Source organism: Boleophthalmus pectinirostris, unplaced genomic scaffold (assembly GCF_026225935.1).
Source record: "Boleophthalmus pectinirostris isolate CB_2022bp ecotype Guang Dong unplaced genomic scaffold, ASM2622593v1 HiC_scaffold_1, whole genome shotgun sequence".
Lineage (NCBI taxonomy): Eukaryota > Metazoa > Chordata > Actinopteri > Gobiiformes > Gobiidae > Boleophthalmus > Boleophthalmus pectinirostris.
In genome coordinates, this window is record NW_026570970.1 from 37,545,871 (window position 1) to 37,554,200 (window position 8,330).

Sequence of the window (8,330 nt, forward strand, 5' to 3'; positions counted from 1 at the left end):
CCAAACCCAAACACTCCTTTTCAATCTGAGCATACTTGCACTGTGCTTTTGTCATGGCCCGTGACACATAGGCTACTGGTTTCCAGTGTTGATCCTCAGCTTGCAAAAGTACCACTCCAATTCCATCTTTGGATGCGTCAGTTTATACTTTGATCTTTTTGGTGTGGTCATAGTGGGCTAAGACTGGCGCTGTAGTAAGAGTCTGTTTCAGTCTTTGCCATTCTTGCTCATGGTTAGTAGACCACTTAAAGTCTTTAAGCCACTTTAAGTTGCTGTGAGATTAGGAATGAATTTTCCTATGAAGTTGACCATTCCCATAATGCGCAAAACACCTGTCTTCTCTGTTGGTCTTGGCATGTTCAGAATCACTTTTATTATGTCTTGATCTGGTTTAACACCCTTAGCTGTGAGTTTGTCCCCCCGAAAAAGAATCTCCTGCACAACAAATTCACACTTGGCTCTGTTGAGTTTTAGGCCATGTTTTTGAATGCGTTCTGTTAGGCGTGTTCTATCAAAAATCACAACTTTAATCGATCGATTAAATGTAAAAAGAATTTATTCCCTGTCCAATACAATTCTAATACAGAGCTCTGGGTCAGAGCACTATCCCTGATGGCCTATTCTACACAGGACTTAGTTTCAGGCAGTCTGAACACCTGCATCTGTCCCTTAACCCAGTATATATACTTTCACAGAAATATGCAAATGATATGTTGATCAGGTCCACGCCTTGGGTCCTCCCCGAAGCCTCTCCGTTTATGGGAATGACCGGATCTATTTAGGTTTGGAGCCTGCGAGGACAAATGTACCAAAAATGCCCTTAGATCTGGAAGGGTTAAACACAGCGCGATCAGAAAACCGTTGAATTCTGAAGCAGTACACGAGATCTGAACATATATCTTTCATATGTCTCGTTTTTCTTTGGAGTGCAATGTGCTTCAAACTTTGCAAGTACAACCTCCAGCTTCTCTGTATCTTCAGCCGTCTCAAACACAAACGTATTGTAAACTTCAATGGCCTGTGGCCCGGCTGTGGGTTTTTTGGAAGATTCAGTGCGTGTCCTAGAAAGAAGCACAAAAGATGGAAGGGTCCGAGAACAGGGCACTTTATTGCATCATTTTCCATTGAGAGGGATTCACTTTTGATTACCAAGTACAGCTGTCACCCCGGAACGACGCCTCTGCCCAACTCACAATGAGGGGTAGCTTTATACCACACATCTGACAAAACATTAACTTGTTGATTGAGCATATACAGCAAGAAAATTAACAATAAGGCTGACCCAGTACACTTTATCATGGGTGGGTACATGCCACGGGGTTCACATACCTCAGTTTTCTGCTTCGTGGCATCTCAAAGTACAGAAAAACATGTCTTTTATAGAACTTCAGATAGTCATATATGTTTTTCACCCTGTTGTCATTCCAAGGTACAAGATTTGGGTGAATCAGCATGGTCAACACATAACATTTCCCACACGGCCAAAGTGAGCAAAAGCGCTACCTTCCTCGTGTCTGGTTTTGCTTCCAGACCCATTGCAGTCACATAGAGCTGAAACTGCTGCTTGAAGACACGCCAATTTTCGTCAACATTGCCCGTCAATTTCAAGTTCTCTGGCGGTTTTAAATCCATGTCGGCTTCTCCATTGGTTGCTCAGCTTACTCGGTACCATGTCATGTTCATGTTATTGCTGAAGAACGAGGCTTGTTTTATGTTCAATTGAATGATTCTTTTTTAATGCCGCGTAATAACAGTGAACTTACATGTACAAGTACCACTACTACTTCTGTTAACAGCACATACAGATAACGCTGCGGTGCCCCCTTGTAGCACACGGCATTATAGCTGCTGATCATAACACCTACCTCTTGCACTTCAATAAAAAAAAGACCTTGTGGTATTTGGCATAATTGTTTTTGCAGTCGTTTTGGGGGATTATTTGTCCTACAGATATTGAGATATATATCATATATCGAGACATATTTTTTGCTCCGTATCGCCCAGCCCTAGTACCGGACCATCTTTTATCACTTCCTGGACATTGCTGCTACAAATGCCTACATTTTGCATAAAGACTTGTGTAAGGAGAAGGAGCAGACTCCCATGACACACAAGGGCTTTCTGCAGGAGTTAACAGCACAGTTGTGTGGAGTGACTTTAGAAGTGCCCTTGCCAAGACCCCTGCAGAGCAATTACCTGTGCTAACCTCTGTGCAGGAAGACCGCAGCAGGCAAGGATCGTATGGGAGGCTGTCGTGTGTGCACTGCCGACAAACACAGGGGAAGAGGCAGTGTACTGCACGGAAATGCAAGGCCTGTGATGTGGCACTATGCCTGGTGCCTGATAGGAACTGCTTCCATGATTGGCACCAATGAAGGACTTGGACGAGTGCACTTCTTTTGTTTTGAGGGCAAAGATGACATTTTTAGAATACCTATAAACTTGATATTTTGCACTTTTGTAGCTAAGACCATAAACAAAGTATTTATTATGTCTAAAAATTAGTTTATACATGTTTGCTGTGTGTTTTGAATAAAGGAATGTGAATATTATTTTTAGTTTTCTTTTTGTTTTTTACTTTGTATTTCTAGTTCTATAGCTTTTATTACAGCCATATGACACAACTACAGCATTCAGATTGTGAAATAAAAGGTTGTACTGAAAAAAGGATGTATAGCACTTCATTAGGGGGTAAAATGGGGAGTTTTAATAGCAAAATGAAGAAAAAAATCCAGGCGAGGACATATGTACCAAAATTGCCCTTAGGTCTGGAAGAGTTGAGTCCACTCAATGCCTGGGGGTGGGGAAGCGATCTAATTGGACAGAGACTCCTGAACCAGCGGGGAGCAGTTCCGGTTCAGGTCAGGCCCAGATGAGCTGGAGCTATAACCAACCAAGCGGTGGTTGTGGCCATACTGGCTTGTCAAAGACTGATTCCGTCATACCTCAGAAGCTAAGCAAGGCAGGGCCTGGTTAGTACTTGGATGGGAGACCACTGGGAAAATCAGGTGCCACAGTGGGTCACCAGTCGCAAAACCTGCTGTTGTGTTCTTAGGCAAGGCACTTCACCCACATTGCCTAGTATGAAAGTGCCGTGTGCTTGAGTGTTGGTGATGGTCAGAGGGACTGCTGGTGCCGATTGGCATGGCAGCCACACTTCAGTCACTCTGTCCCAGAGCAGCTGTGACTACAGTAGTAATTTACCATAGAGAAAATGCTCTGTAAAGCATCTTTGTGACAAACGTCTGTGAAAAGCACTATATAAATTAAAAACAGAAAAAAAAGGAATTTGCACTTCTGTCTGGATGTTTTGCACCAACTTGGTACCAGCTGCAGTCCTCGAACACAGAGGACAGGAGCAGTATGCCCAGACCTGTAGTCCACAGCGCATTCTCAGTTTTGCCGCACTGATCCTGTGTGTAGAAGAAGGCACAGAACCCCTCGGACACAGTCGATTTCACACTGGTCATGCTCGCCCCCTGTTGCCGACCTATCTCACGACACCAACACACTCGGAGGACAGCACAAGACCAATGAGGGGCTGCACACTACGGTGAGTGCTCTCGTGTCTCAGAGCTTCTGCTCCAGACTGATGTGCAGTGAGTTGTGTAAAGTTCTTGACTACATGCTGCTATTTTATGAGTTCATGATGGTAACTTGGGATGAGGACGGCCCACGGTGTTAATGGCGAAGATATGTATCTTTTGCAATTACATAGGCACCAGGGGAACAGAGGTATGAGGAACATCGAGCTGACCCCGACACAAATGTGAGACAAACTTTTTTCACCATCTTGTGTGTCATTGCGTCAGAAAGGTGACCCAACACGCATGTGCTGAATAACCGAAATGATTTTTTAAGAGGAATAAACGTGTACATAATTGAGTAATAAATTAATTCAGCTTTAAAATTGGAATAAACCACCCACTTAATTCGGATTTAAGTTTAATTCTGAATAATCATTAGGAATTAAGTGTTTACATGGTCTTTTTTTATTCCAAATTATTAAATAATTTTTTATCGGAACTGAAGCTGTCATGTAAACAGGTCCCATTTACGTGAGAGCTACACCTTCTGGTTCGCCACTGCTGGACACTGTCACCTTTTTTTCTCTGAGGAGTTTGTCTGTTAGAATGGACTCAGGCTAGAACTTTTTCATCAGCTAAAACATTGGCAAATTTGAATTTCAATTAATATTTATATATTTATGAACAAACTAAAATAACTAAATGGCTGGTTTTAGCTGCATTAAATATCTAAACAATGACACCTGAAACGTGTGTGACGTGACAAGACGAATAATGCACGAGTGTTAACCTCTAATTAGTGACTGAAATGTGACATCAATCCAACATTAATCCTGGTGCAAAAATGCATTGGGTTGTGGCTGTTACTAAAAATACATAAAGATAAAGATACGTAACAGTTATTATGCAGTTAAAGCATGTGTTTAAGACTTTCTTTTGTCTCTTTATGACTGCACTATTTGGAATTTAGTTTTTTTACTTACTGTTACATTAAAAACGCAAAACACCGCCCCTGTTTTAAAAAGACTAGATGAACTTTGTCAGATAAACAGTGCATTTGACCCCAGACTTGCCTTCTTCTTCTTTCAGAGAACTTCCACAGAAACTCACCAAAATGAGCCAAAAAGGGTCTAAAAGTTTGGAGCTGTGTGTGATCACCCAGAGTTTGGAGCACAGGTGCCTTTCCTGTTTACAGCAGACTTGTTCTAACCCGTCAGGGTCATTTTTGACACAACCTGTTCTTAGTTTGTCACAATAATATAATGAAAATGATCCTCTGAGCTAATTCAATAGTCAAAATAATAACTGAGCATTAAAAAGTAAAAGTTTATTCATGCAGTAATTTCACATAAAACTCACAAAAACTTGGTCAGTACTTTGTTCCTCACCGAACCCATTCATTATGATTCTTTTAGTAATTTGTTGAGTCGTAGCCCATGTTTAGTACAACACATCAACAACATCATGAAAAGTTATCATAGTAAAAAAAAAAAAAAATCATAAATGTTCCTTTTGGAACATCACAATGTAGAAATATATTTAAAAGTAAATATAATAAGTACATTTTCATACCCCTCTTAATAACGTCTTGTGTTTGAGCTCATGGTGTCTCTGAAGTGAATCATATATTGAAGATTGCTGAAATGTCATGTGTCTGTCATTCACATTATTGTCAAATTTAATTTGAATGTTGTCAACTCAGCACCAATGACAATGAATGTGGAACATTTGTGAAGACACAAAACAGATCAAACCAGAGTGGAAGGAATGTGCTAATGAAAACAAAGGTTCTACTCAAGCCTTTCATATGACTGGAATCAGAATCATTAGTTTAAATACAGAGTATAAACTGATAAACACCTGAAGGGTGTGTGTTTGCAAAGCCTCTAATCAGAGCTAATTCTGCACCAGTTTATTGTGCTGTGGATAAAACCGGGCACACAAGGACAAGAAGCTACCATGGTCATTATATGTGGCATGCAGCTCAGTGTGTGGAACCAATAATTATCATTCAGGTATTTTTAACAATGGAGGTGTGGTTCTGTTTTAAAGCAACTTATCAAATTAAAAAATAAATAAATAATAAATAAATAAATACATTTAAAAAATCATCATGTTTCTGCCAGACACATTAAATGTTATGTAAAGAAATAGTCTTTTGGTTAGTGCTTCAAATTAGTGTAACTTAAATATTATTTTGATTAGAGTCACAACATTTATAACATTATACCAGATAATTAACTCAATTCCTCATTTCTCATTTAAATTATAGTAATTGTTAAAACAAAAGTGTTTCTAAAAACATACATTGATATTGTGTGTTAATCCCATTTCCAGTTCACAATGTATTTGTTTACAGACTTTCAAATGGTGGATTATTTCTTTATAATTGCCATCTTAAGGAGTGTAAGGTAGAAAAGAACAGACTCAAAGCTCAAAGCCTGTTGGTTGAACTGTGACAATGACCTAAAACATTTAATACAACACTTCAGTCGGGTCATTATTGTAAATTCTAAGTTTGTGTGAGTGTGAAGCTCGTGTGAAGTGGGTCACACAGTGGTTGTCTAAGTGCAATAGACTCTATATAAAAATATACACTATATATTATATATATATATATATATATATATATATATATATATATATATATATATATATATATATATATATATTAGTGCTGTCATGCGATTAAAAAAATTGAGAGATTAATTAATTATGATCTGTAATTAATTAATCTAATTAATCTCATTTTAATCTCACCTAAAAATTGTTGAGAAAAGCCTTCAATCTGAGGTATTTTCATTTAAATTCATTATTACATTATTGTGGCAGATCAAAAGACTGATATAGAACAAAAAAAGTGACTTTATAAAGTCATTTATTGTTTAACAAATCTCTCCAAATTGGCTGTTGAGCCCAAGTCTCCATGAATAAGAAACTGTTTGCTGTAAAGTAGCAAAGACGAGGAAATCTGAACATAATAACTTTTGTCGACTTAAAGACAATAAAAAGTCCAGTCTTTCCTTAACCATATTAAAAATATTATTGATAGAGAAATGCTTTATATATGAGATCACTGGTTTTAGTCCTAGTTTTAGTCCTGGTTTAGACCTGCTTTAGTCCTACTTCAGTCCTAGTTTAGTCCTGGAATGGATTAATCCTGGTTTTAGTCCTGGTGTTAGTTCTGGTTTAGTCCTGGTTTAGTCCTGGTTTTAGTTCTGGTTTTAGTTCTGGTTTAGTCCTGGTTTTAGTCTTGGTGTTAGTTCTGGTTTAGAGGCGCACAGGAGGAAGCGCGGTTTACGCAGCGTACGCGAGAAAACAGATTCACACGTGGCTCACGGGAGCACGTCAGTGTCCGCGCAGTAACTACGGAAGGAAACGTGGTCCGCGCGTTCTCAGGTTAATGACGATGATGAAGGTGTGTGTTTGTTTGTGTTTGTGTGTGTTTGTGTGTGTTTGTGTATAGGACAGTAGTGCAGACATCATGAGCCTATGCAGGTTGTTTTCACCAGTGACATTTAAGTTGTAGGCGATATTATATTTGTTATTTTCTTTTATATTTCACGTCGGGAGAATAATTTCCAAGACACGAATGTGTTTTTACCTGTGCACTGCTGCCTCTGTTCTACTGGCTCTTCCACCTCGTCCATTGTGCGACTGACGCCGTAAACTTCGCTCTTACTGCGCGTGTTTTGTGTGGGTTTCCGACAATGAGTGGAATTGCCGAAATTAAAAAATGTATAAATGTGTTTTTTGTTTGTGCGTGTGTGTGTTGTTGTCCCAACAACACATAAAAACAGGTTTTATAATAAAGCAACTCACATACAGAAACAGTAAAGTTAGAGATTAAAAATGAGATTAACGCGATTAAAAAACATAACGCGCTAAATATGACTGTAATTAATTAATCGCAATTAACGCGATAATTTGACACCCCTATATATATATATATATATATATATATATATATATATATATATATATATATATATAAAATGTGTTTCTCACCTTCCACGGTGGTAGGTCTCTCTCACCCTCATTGAGCTCGGGTCGTCTACCAGAGGTCTGGGAGCTTGACAGTTCTGCGCAGTATCTTTGCTGTTCCCAGTACTGCACTTTTCTGGACTGAGATGTCCGTTGTTTTTCCCGGTATCTGTTGAAGCCACTCTTCCAGTTTGGGGGTTACAGCCCCGAGTGTCCGATCACCACAGGCACCACTGATGCCTTTACTTTCCAGGCTCTCTCCAGCTCTTCCTTGAGCCCTGGTATTTCTCTAGCTTCTCGTGTTCCTTTTTCCTGATATTACCATCGCTTGGTATTGCGATGTCAACCACCACGGCTCTGCTCTGTTTCTTATCCACCACCACTATGTCTGGTTGGTTCGCCATCACCATTCTGTCAGTCTGTATCTGGAAGTCCCACAGGATCTTGGCTCGGTCATTCTCCACAAACCTTTGGAGGTGTTTCCCACCTTGATCCTGGGGTCTCCAGCCTGTACTCTGCACAGATGTTTCTGTACACTATGCCCGCCACTTGGTTATGTCGCTCCATGTATGCTTTGCCTGCCAGCATCTTACACCCTGCAGTTATGTGCTGGACTGTCTCAGGAGCCTCTTTGCACAGTCTACACCGTGGGTCTTGTCTGGTGTGGTAGATCTGGGCCTCTATTGCTCGAGTGTCCAGGTCCTGCTCCTGAGCAGCCAGGATCAGTGCCTCTGTGTGTCCTTCAGACCAGCCCTCTCAAGACATTGGTAGGATTTCTTGATATCAGCCACTTCAGTTATGTTCCGGTGGTACGCCCCA

At 39.9% G+C, this 8,330-nt stretch overlaps 1 pseudogene; it reads left to right on the forward strand.

The window, feature by feature from the left end:
- Positions 1 to 2,902: 2,902 nt before the first annotated feature.
- Positions 2,903 to 3,020, forward strand: LOC129409120 (5S ribosomal RNA; annotated as a pseudogene).
- Positions 3,021 to 8,330: the final 5,310 nt, after the last annotated feature.